The sequence below is a fragment of the Cupressus sempervirens genome, chromosome 11, assembly GCF_028749045.1.
Source record: "Cupressus sempervirens isolate cs-2001-9-10 chromosome 11, ASM2874904v1, whole genome shotgun sequence".
Classification (NCBI taxonomy): domain Eukaryota; kingdom Viridiplantae; phylum Streptophyta; class Pinopsida; order Cupressales; family Cupressaceae; genus Cupressus; species Cupressus sempervirens.
The window spans coordinates 656287646-656299952 of NC_143128.1; positions in this window are offsets into that span (position 1 = coordinate 656287646).

The following is a 12307-nucleotide window of genomic DNA, read 5'->3' on the forward strand; positions in this document are numbered from 1 at the left end:
ACGTCATCAAACTGTCAGATCTCAATGGTAAAAGTAAAAAGCACACTCCCACCACACTGAGGAGATAGTCTCAAGTCCCAAACATGATATCAACTCAAAATTCAAATCTAACATCTTGGTCAAGGAAATCCTAGAAGTAATCTACCTCAAAGGTACCAAGACACAAATGACATCTAAACTTAGAGGCAACAATGCCTTGTAGGATATCTACTATGTAAGTGGACAAGTGTCATCACATGAGTCAACTCTAAGGTTACCCTAGCAGCCTGACTGGAATCCGGCCCCCTAGTGACTCTATGCGGCACTAGTATCCTTTCATATTGACAAGGCATACTAACAAAGCAAGGTCATAACCAAGCATCCTCTCTACTCCCATCCTAGTATGTACTAGCACTCGAGGCATGGGCGAGGAAAAATAATGACTCTTGATAATTCATTTTACTCTTGTTTAATGTAATGTTTTCACTTATTTAAACAACCTACAATGGGTTACCCAGGCAGCCTATTTGCGCTCCAGCCTCCATTGCAAGCCACTTCCCGACATTGCATGCAGATAACCTACCTTAAGCTCAGTAAAACAAAAAGATCTCAAAAGACCACATACCATACATTAGTTCTTAAACAAGCAACCAACAAGTACTGAAATCACTGGTCAAAGTACAAGCATCACTAATACGATCATCCTAACAGGACTGATCTAAGAAAGTATACATAAACTAAATCATGACATCATATGTAAACATCAAAACAATAACTCTCAGCCTCTGGTAGGCATCCTAAACTAGTCAACCCTTCTAGGTCAACCCCAAACCCAAAACATAAGAAAGCATACAATTAACAGCGTAGTTTCACAGTTTTGTTTGATTTTGAAAACACACAATTTGAGTTAACAGTAAGGTTTGAGATTTCATTTCAATGTAAGTTTTCGAACTAATAAGGTTTACGAATTTCCCCTTACAATTTAACTCATTTCCCACTTTAAAACAAATTGCACAATTAACATTAACTTGTGAAAATACAAAGGTTACAATTAAATATCATAAAATGATTTGAGAATAATTATTTATTAAATTATTAAAATAATAATTATTGATTATTCAATAAAAATAATAATTATTTATTAAAAATCAAAATCATTAAATAATAATAACAATAAATAAATTTAAACTTTATTAAATAATATTTATTATTAATTAAAACTTAATTAAACTAATTTTTTTTAACTATATTAATAAATTATTAATTATTAATTAATTAATATTTAATAAAACTATTAACAAATAATAATTAAATTTATAATAATAATAAAATAAAATTTAATATCAAAAGACAAGGCATTTAAGGCATGTCGGCCTACCTTATGGGTGACTGCCACAGCAGCAAGAGCAGTAGTTGTCTGTCACATGCAGCAGTACTATGTATTGTTGATGTGTACAGTAGCGATTGTCTATCGCTGGCAACAGTACGATGGGTGGGGGGTTGGTGGCCCCCACCCACTCTTTTTTTTTTTTTAATTTATTTAAAAATATTTTGTTCTATAAAAACAAAACAAACATCACAACAATCCCCCCACCCCCCCCCCCAATTTTAATTTTTTTAATAAAAATTATGAATTTAAATCTGATAGGGAAAACCCAATGAACCAGTCGAGTTTTGCATTCTATAATTCAATTTCTTTTCAAAACCCTTACCGATAAAAATACCCAACTGATTAAAATTCACAAAGTGGGGGTTCTAAAAACTCAATTTCTCAAATACAGATAAATTTGATATGAATATCAATAAAATTTACAACGAAAGATTCATCTTAAATAAAACTCTGAAAACAAATTTATCAGACATGAAGATGATAGGAATTCGAAGAATAGAAATCATTGTGCCAATAAACCACGAGATTCTACCTGAATTTGATGCTAATACAAAATCACACGAAGCACGCGAGAAATCCTCTTTCTGTTGGAAATGATTGAAAGGATCACGAATAAAGAATAATGGAACTAGTACATAATGTTTTCAATCATTGTTTTGTCATTGATGTCAAACTTGCTACTTGCAGGAATGACAATTGCTTAAGTGATCCAAGTACTATCAATTGGTTGATTGACAAGGAGGAGGCAATCAATAAGATGTAACTAGGGCACCTAGAGAAAGGTTGAAGTTATGATGTTGAAAATAAGTATAAGGATCAGCTAAGCCATTGATGAAATAGTGTATTGATGACATACTCTAAGACACAGAGAATTGACACACTAAGACACATCAAAGATGTAAGGTTTAACTAAGTTATTTGAGAGAGTCGAGCAAGCTAGTTAGAGCTGAGTGAATTCATAGTTGAAGCTGAACAAGTTCACTTCAGTGTGTGTCGAGCAATCCTTCAGGTGCCAAGTAATACAAGAATGTTCAAGTGTTGAGTAACTCAGGAAAAGACTTCAGGTGCCGAGCATCAAAAAAAAAAAAGGTAATGGATGCCTAGCAAATTTCTTCAAGTGTCGAGCATCAGTAAATGTAGTAGAAGCTGAGTAACACAAAAGGAGCCGAGCATCAGTAAACCAATGATGCTGAGTTGCTACATTATTTGTTAAGTCAAAAGATTTGCCAGATCAGTAACGATAAGTTTATTACATTGAATTTTGTGAATTAGTTGGATGATAAGGATGATGAGTAGATGTCACAGAATTCTATGTAAACCATGCAAACCAATTCAAGGCGAATGCTGGTGGACTTATCATGAAGTTTCTAGAAGAAGCAATTTGGAGTGAAAACAATATCATTTTCTCAGATCAAATCAAGATTTGAGCAGGAAATGAAGAACACAACTTCTTTATAAGGAGTTACAGGTCAAAGATCAAGTATGTGTGAGAGGGAGTTGGTCATAAGTGTGGTCATTCGAAGAAGCCAAGAGAAGGCTAGTGTGAAGTGTCAAGAAGAGGACACAATGAGGAGTACGAACAGAGCATCAAGACTCTGAGTTGATCAAGCGACCATAAGAGTGCATTGGCATTACGAGTGGAAGAACTCAAGGAGACAGATCTTGAAGGGTGAACAAGCTGTCAGCACTGCAAGGAAGAAAAGCCAAGCAAAGAAAAGAACTGAAGAGTGATCTGAAATCTACAAGGATAGGGTTGCAATCTTTATCAGGTCAAAACCCTTCTAATACTTTCTTACCATTGTATTAGATATTGAAATCCTACATTGTTAGGTTAGCTTAACAGCTAGGTGGATAAGCCTCAGGAAAAAGATAGAGGATCCCCAGGAGAAGGATAAAGAGATCCTTAGGAGAAGGATAGGAGATCCTTAGGAGGAGGATAGGAGATCCTTAGAGAGGGATAATAGATTCTTTTGAGAAGGTAACTATAAATCCCATGGGCTTGGGTGAGCCTAACAGCTCTATGTAAATCCTTTAACAAGGTGGCATTCTAAGTTGAATGTTCTTAAGTCCTCTAACAGGGCACACTCCTAACAGGGTGTAGAAATCCTTTAACAGGGTCACATCTGACAGTGTGTAAAGCCTTTAACAAGGAAAACCATCATAAGTGGTTGAAATCAATTGCGCAATTATTTCGTGAGTATCATCCCCACCCCAGTTTTACCTTCTTATTCCTGGAGGGTTTTCGGGTCATCAAAATCCTTTGTGTTATGGTGTGATGCATGTTTACTTTTCATGTTTAATTCTATGCATGTTAAGAAAGTGAAAAGGATAGTACTTCTAATTCACTTCTATTTTATTAGAAAGTTTGATTGGACATTATTGGACCTTGAATAACTGATTCACCCCCCCCCCCCCTCTCAGTTATTCTAAAGAATTCTAACAATTGGTATCAGAGCTCACTGTTGATTTGTTTCAAGGTACTAGCAGCAGGAAGATCAAGATGTCCAAAAGAGAAGTTCCCAAGCTAAACAAAGACAACTTTGTTGCATGGCAAAGTTTGATGAAGCTACACCTCGGATCAATAGGTGACTATGCACAAACCTCAATCACAGTTGATCATGTAGACCCTGCAGGACCCCTCGCTGCAGATGACATGAGCAAGAAGAAGGAGCACAATCAAGCAATGTTAGATATTGCTTCAGCACTAAGCTATGCCGATTATGATGACATCAAAGAATGTGGTACTGCACATCAAATGTGGGAACATTATCAAGAATCTATGGAGGTGACGATAATGTCAAGAGAGCCAAAAGAGAGAGCCTAAGAGGAAAGTTTGATGACATGAAAATGGAAGAAGGAGAGAATTTTGCTCAATATGGTGCAAAGATGAAGGAAGTGGTGAGTACCATAAGAAGCCTAGGAGGACAGTTAGTAGAAGAAACAGTATGTAGCAAATACTTGAGAACTTTGCTTCCTATCTATGCTATAAGAGTATCAGCCATCCAAGAGCTAAGGTGTGTACTAGGCAACACATTGTCATTGAAGGAATAATTGGAAGACTCACTGCCTTTGAGCTATCCAACTTTGACAACTACAAGCCAAAAAACTTTGAATCTGCATTCAAAGCCAAGATGACAATAAAAGACAATGAGGAGGTGCAAACAACGAAAAAGAGTGGAAAAGGAAAGTATGTATCTAGTGACAGCAACACTGATGAAGATGATGTAGATCAATTGGAGGCATTACTAGCAAGAAGATTTCATAGAGGAAGAGGAAAATTCAAAGGTAAGTTGCCAATCATTTGTTTCAACTGTAATGAAGTTGGTCACATTGCAGTCAGATGCACACAAAAGAAAAATTACAAGGATGGAGGCAACTTCAAGAACAAAAAGGAGGACAACAAGGACTATAGAGGTAAAGGCAAAAGATGCTACATTGATGAAGAAGACTCTGACGAGAATGATGATGAAGTAGTCTATATGGCTATGAAAGATGAATCAGATGAAGATGAAGCAACTGCCCTGGTAACCTGCATGAACAAGAATAACAAATGGATCATAGATAATGGATGCTCTCATCACATGACTGGAGATAAAAGTAAGTTCATTTCCTTTACTCAATATGAAGGAAATAGTGTTAGATTTGGTAACAATGCACCATGTCAAATCAAAGGGAAAGGTAGTATCAAGCTTACTGAAAAAATAACATGTGATAATGCATACTATGTTGAAGGCCTAAATTATAACTTGTTAAGTGTCTCATAGTTAGGCAACATAGGATGCAAGGTTGAATTTGAAAATAGAGTTGCCAAGATCTATGATTCCCAAGGAAGTCTATTAGGAAAAGGTGACCAAACTAGGAGTAATTTGTTCTACCTAGACATGGAAGATGCTTCTTGTCTCATTGTTCAAACTGATGATGTATGGTTATGGCACAAGAGGCTATGTCATGTAAATTTTGACAATCTGATAAGCATCAACAAAATGAAAAAAGTCAGAGGTCTACCAAAGTTGAAAAAGCCTGATAACACCATGTGCAAACAATGCCAACTAGGGAAGATGACCAAGTCAAATTTCAAAAGAAAAACTTATACTTCTAATCAAGTATTAGAGCTAGTTCATACTGACTTGTGTGGTCCTATTGAAGTGCAAAGCTACAAAGGTGACAGATACATAATGCTATTTGTAGATGACTATTCAAGGATGATGACAATCATGTTCCTGAAACAAAAATCAGATGCATTCCAAATGTTCAAATGGTACTTGGCCAGAGTTGAGAAAGAGATTGGGAAGAGCCTAAAATGTCTCAGATCTGATAGAGGAGGTGAATTCACATCAAGAGAATTTAAAGAATTTTGCAATGAAAGAGGAATCAAAAGGCAGACATCAACACGTAGGACTCCACCTCAGAATGGTATAGCAGAAAGAAGGAATAGATCAGTTATTGACTGTGCCAGGACCTTAATGATGGAGAAAAATGTTGCACTCAAGTACTGGAGAGAAGCTGTAAGTACTGCAGTCTGCACACTCAACAGAGTTCAAGTCAAGAAAGGTACAAATGCAACACTTTTTGAATTATGGTATGGGCATTCTCCTAATGTAAAATATTTCAAAATATTTGGATGCAAATGCTATATATATAAAGAGTCTAGAAATGGAAAGTTTGATGCAAAGAGTGAGGAAGGCACATTTCTTGGTTATTCTACTAGAAGCAAAGCTTATAAGTGCTTGAATATTAATACTAACAAAGTAGTAGAAAGCACAAATGTGAAATTTGATGAGCTTGCAGAAGTTCAAAGTGTTGAGAACACCAAGAAAGTAGAAGAATACAAGACCTTTGTATACTTTTATGAAGGTATACCTATTAATGGTGAAGTTGCAACTCAGAATGACAATCAACAACAAAATCTAGCATCTGTCGAATCACAGACAGTGGATGCCGAGCAGCAGACACATTCAGAAATCGAGCTACAAAATACAGAGAATGTTCATTCAAATTTTGAGAATAACCAACATGAAGGAAATGAACAAATACTTGATGAAAATATGCATGAGGATTCAAATTCGGAAAGAGACAACATGCAAACAAGGAAAGAATCAATATTGGCAAAGTATGTAAGAAGAAATCATCCTGTAGATCAAATTATTGGAAACAAAGAGGCAAGACCAATGACAAGGAATAGACTCAGAAGTGAGACATGTATGCTCAGCAAAATGGAACAAAAAACAGTAAGTGAAGCCATAAAAGATGATGACTAGTACAATGCTATGAAAGAAGAAATAGAACAAATTGAGAAGAACAAGACATGGACCTTAGTCTCAAGACCAACAGACAAAAATGCAATTGGAACTAAGTGGGTGTTTAGAAACAAGTTAGATGAGAATGGTGAAATCACAAGGAATAAGGCAAGACTAGTCTGTAAGAGGTATGCACAAGAAGAAGGACTAGACTATGAAGAAACTTTTGCTCCAATTGCCAGAATGGAAGGAGTAAGGACTTTATTGGCATATGCAACCTTCAAAGGATTTAAAGTCTATCAAATGGATGTTAAGTCCACATTTCTGAATAGTATACTTGAAGAGGAAGTATACATAGATCAACCATAAGGATTTGTTGATGAAAATAACAAAAATAAGGTATGCAAATTGCATAAGGCTCTATGTGGATTAAAGCAAGCCCCTAGAGCATGGTATGAGAGACTTCACAAGTATCTAGTGCAAATAGGATTTGAAAGAACTGATGATAACAACAACATGTACATCAAATCAAAAGAAGGTAAGGATATCCTTGTATTTGAAATCTTTTTGGATGACATAGTTTTTGGAGGAAAGGAAGCACTTTGCAAAAGTTTTGCTAACAAAATGAAACATGAGTTTAAAATGTCTATGTTTGGAGAAATCAAGTTCTTTGTTGGATTGCAAGTACATCAACTAAAACATGGTATATTCATGACATAATCAAAGTACATCAAAGAGATACTCAGGATGTTTGGATTGGAAGACTCCAAACCAGTCAGCACACCAATGGCAATAGGACATAAGCTATCCAAAAATGATGAATTAGCTGAAGTCAATCAAACAACTTAAAGATCCATGATTGGAAAATTACAATATGTTGTACGTAGCAAACTAGACATAGTACCAGCAGTTGGAATAGTGGCTAGATTCTCTACTAATCCCAAAGAAAATCATCTCATGGCAGTAAAAAGGATAATGAGGTATCTCAAAGGAACTAATGATTTTGGCCTATATTACAAAAAGAATGAAAAGTTTGAGCTCAATGCATACACAGACGCAGATTGGGGAGGCAACATTGATGACAGGAAAAGAACAAGTGGAGGAGCACTATTCTTAGGAAGAAGGCTAGTCACTTGGACTAGCAAGAAACAAACATGCACATCTCAGTCCACTACAGAAGCAAAATATGTGGCAGCAACAGTCACTTGCACAAACATTGTATGGCTTAAACATCTATTGAAAGGAATGAAAGAAGAGGTAACCAAACCTGTGATATTGTATTGTGATAATACATGTGCTATAAACATATCCAAGAATCTAGTAATGCATGCAAAAACCAAGCATATTGCAATCAAGTATCACTATGTAAGAGAATTGGTGGAAGAAAAACAAGTGAAGATGGAGTACATTCACACAAAGGAACAAACGACAGATATCTTCACCAAACCATTGCCCAAGGATACTTATGAATATCTTAGAGGCAAGTTGGGGATAATGCCCCTAACTCAAGCAGTCTAAAGGAATAAAGAAGTTGCCCTGCATCAACATGAGTAGATCATTGAAATATCAGAAGAATGAGGTAGAGGATGACAACAGGAATAGAAATTTCAGATCAATCACAAGCATGGTGACAGAGGGAGAAAACATGAAGATGCAAAGCTTATATTTAGCATGTTGAAGATGTTATATCTTTGGCATTTATGTCAAATAGGGAGATTTATGAGAAACTGATCAATGAAAGGTAAAGATATGGAGATGTATGAGATTAGTAGTAATGATGCAGCAGTGAAGAGGAAGATATGTAATGGCAACAAGTTTTTTGTTTGGTATCTAATTTTGGTGGTAACTAAGTTGATCAGCTCAATCAATTGATCAGTTTGGTTTGCCATCAATGCCAAAGAGGGAGATTGTTAGAAATGATTGAAAGGATCATGAATGAAGAATAATGGAACTTGTAAAGAATGTTTTCAATCATTGTTTTGTTATTGATGTCAAACTTTCTACTTGCAAGAATGAAAATTGCTTAATTGATCCAAGTACTATCAATTGGTTGATTGACAAGGAGGAGGCAATCAATAAGATGTAACTAGGGCACCTAGAGAAAGGTTGAAGTTATGATGTTGAAAATAAGTATAAGGATCAACTAAGCCATTGATGAAATATTGTATTGATGACATACTCTAAGACACAGAGAATGGACACACTAAGACACGTCAAAGATGTAAGGTTTAACTAAGTTATTTGAGAGAGCCGAGCAAGCTAGTTAGAGTTGAGCGAATTCATAGTTGAAGCTGAGCAAGTTCAACTTCAGTGTGTGCCAAGAAATCCTTCAGGTGCCGAGTAACTTAGGAAAAGACTTCAGGTGTCGAGCATCAGAAAAAAAGGTAATGGATGCCGAGCAAATTTCTTTAGGTGCCAAGCATCAGTAAATGCAGTAGAAGTTGAGTAGCACAGAAGGAACCGAGCATCAGTAAACCAATGATGTCGAGTTGCTGCATTATTTGTTAAGTCAAAAGATTCGCCAGATCAGTAATGATAAGTTTGTTACATTGAATTTTGTGAATTAGTTGGATGATAAGGATGATGAGTAGATGTCACATAATTCTATGTAAACCATGCAAACCAATTCAAGGCGAATGCTGGTGGACTTATCATGAAGTTTCTAGAAGAAGCAATTTGGAGGGAAAACAATATCGTTTTCTTAGATCAAATCAAAATTTGAGCGGGAAATGAAGAACATAATTTCTTTATAAGGAGTTACAGGTCAGAGATCAAGTATGTGTGAGAGGGAGTTGGTCGTAAGTGTGGTCATGTGAAAAAGCCAAGAGAAGGCTAGTGTGAAGTGTCAAGAATAGGACACAGTGAGGAGTAAGAACAGAGCATCAAGACTCTGAGTTGATCAAGTGACCATAAGAGTGCATTGGCATTACGAGTGGAAGAACTCAAGGAGACAGATCTTGAAGGGTGAACAAGCTGTCAGCATTGTAAGGAAGAAAAGCCAAGCAAAGAAAAGAACTGAAGAGTGATTTGAAATCTACAAGGATAGGGTTGCAATCTTTATTAGCTCAAAACCCTTTTAATACTTTCTTACCATTGTATTAGATATTAAAATCCTACATTTCTAGGTTAGCTTAACAGCTAGGTGGATAAGCATCAGGAAAAGGATAGAAGATCCCCAGGAGAAGGATAAAGAGATCCTCAGGAGAAGGATAACAAGATCTTTAGAGAGGGATGATAGATTCTTTTGAGAAGGTAACTGTAAATCCTATAACAGGGTGGCATTCTAAGTTGAATGTTCTTAAGTCCTCTAATAGGGCACACTCCTAATACGGTGTAGAAATCCTTTAACAGGCAAACCATCACAAGTGGTTGAAATCAATTGCGCAGTTATTTTGTGGGTATCATCCCCACCCCAGTTTTACCTTCTTATTCCTCGAGGGTTTATGGGTCATCAAAATCCTTTGTGTTATGGTGTGATGCATGTTTAATTGTATGCATGTTAAGAAAGTGAAAAGGATAGTACTTCTGATTCACTTTTGTTTTATTAGAAAGTTTGATTGGACATTATTGGACCTTGAATAACTAATTCACCCCCCCTCCCCCCTCAGTTATTCTAAAGAATTCTAACACTTTCTTCTAAAACCCTTCTTCCCAAAAATTGCTCCTTCAAAACTCAATAATTGGAAAATGAACTCCCCCTCTCTGATAAAGAGTTCTCCCCTAAATTTGGGGCTCTGATTGTTGAATCACGAGAGGGAACTTGTTGATCAATATCTTTTAATATTTTATTACTTTTTAAATATCCATGCACACTTTTTGCAATTTAAAATATCTTTATTAAATTAATTTCTCTTTCTCTCTTTAGTTAATTTTTGAAGCAATTTTTGTAAAAATATTTGTTAAGTAATAATAATATTTAGCATTTATTTAAAAATGATCTCTTAAATATATTATTATTAAATTAAATTAATATTATTATGCTCCAAAATTAGAACTATAAATTTATCTTTAAATTTAATTTCTTTTATTTGATTAATTTCTCGATTTATTAAATATAATTAAATATTAAAATTATCTTAATAATTTTCCATTAAATTAAATCATTAAATATTCTTTTACTTTGATTTAATTAACGAAAAAATCACCATAGACCCGCAAGACAAATTATGAAAACCCATCATAAAATACAACATACTAGATCAAACTCGAGGGTTATAATCACAAATTTATGTCATATGATGAATTCAGAAGGGTAAACATCTTAGATACTTGTTCGACTTTCTAGGACAATTGGCTTAGGGATAGTACTCATACTAAAGAGTTATCTCCCCTCTCTTACCATTGAGATATTGTGATAGGGTATGCTCATCTTGGAAATTCAGGGAAGTCAATAACCAATACTTGCAATCTGTATAAAATCCATGCATGGCAGGAAGTGGCGCATCGTGTAGATCTCGACTAGCAGGTGAGTACAACTCCCTTCCTCAACCATATCAAAAACATCATACATAAGATAAAAGATATAGGTACACCATACACATGCAAGTATGGGGTAAGTATCCATAGAAACGTGTATAAATAATCCATCTAATTATCATCATGAAATAACTGAAAATCACTGTATACAATCATCATCAAAGAATAATCATGCATACATGAAATAAATAGTAACAATTAACTCATGATATAATCAATTGAGTATGAGATAATATCCAACAATCTAAAAACACAATGTCACTAATCATCAAGCATAGACATAAACCAGCCTAAAAGAGTTTGACAATAATAACTAAAAAGCAAACTAGAGGTAGGCACTACATATCAGGGATCAAGTCTCGCTGAGTATGTGTTGGAATTCTTTAGAATAACTGAGAGGGGGAGTGAATCAGTTATTCAAGGTCCAGATATATAAATAGAATTTAATTCTGATGAATAGAGAGCATTCAGGGACTGTAAGGCGAAAGGGTACTTTCCTTTGTACAAATTTTAAGATTGGGGATTTCAACATTGGTAATGATGCAATAGATATGATTGACACATTTATCAGACAATACAAATTGCTATCCTTAGTCACTAGAATTTATGCCCCTAATGATATAGTTTTTTTTTGGGTCAAATCTTTGTATTTATATTAATATAATCAACTGGTTCAAAAGGGGCTCTTGGAGAAAGAACTAGGAAAGAAAACTCCATTCATAACCCATTACAAAAAATATAGTATACCTAGAGCTACCCAAGAAGAGAGTTGACAAGCCAAACTCAATTATAATATATGTGCCAAGGATGGCACGAGAGAAATAATAAGCACCAAAAACCAGACTTGATAATTATACAAAATGCCAAGTGATACATGAAATCCCAAAGGGATCATAATAGTAAACGAACTAATAATCAACATGTCCAAAAAGAGAAGATAGCTAAGAAACACCAAGCTACATATCGAACTGGCAGCAGAAGGTGAACCCAAACCTAAATGTTAGGAGACAAAAAACCAAACATCATAGAGAAAAAGAAGCAATAGATATAGCAGATCACCCTCCAAGATCAAACTGAGATGGTGGAGAAAAAAATAGCGAGCTCCATAATTGGTCGGCCTGCTCTAGGACGTAATCAATAGCAGTATGGGAAGTGGAAGGGATAACAGGGGAGGAGGAGGAGGCAACATCGGAATGGGGACTATGGAAAATGGATGAAAGCCATA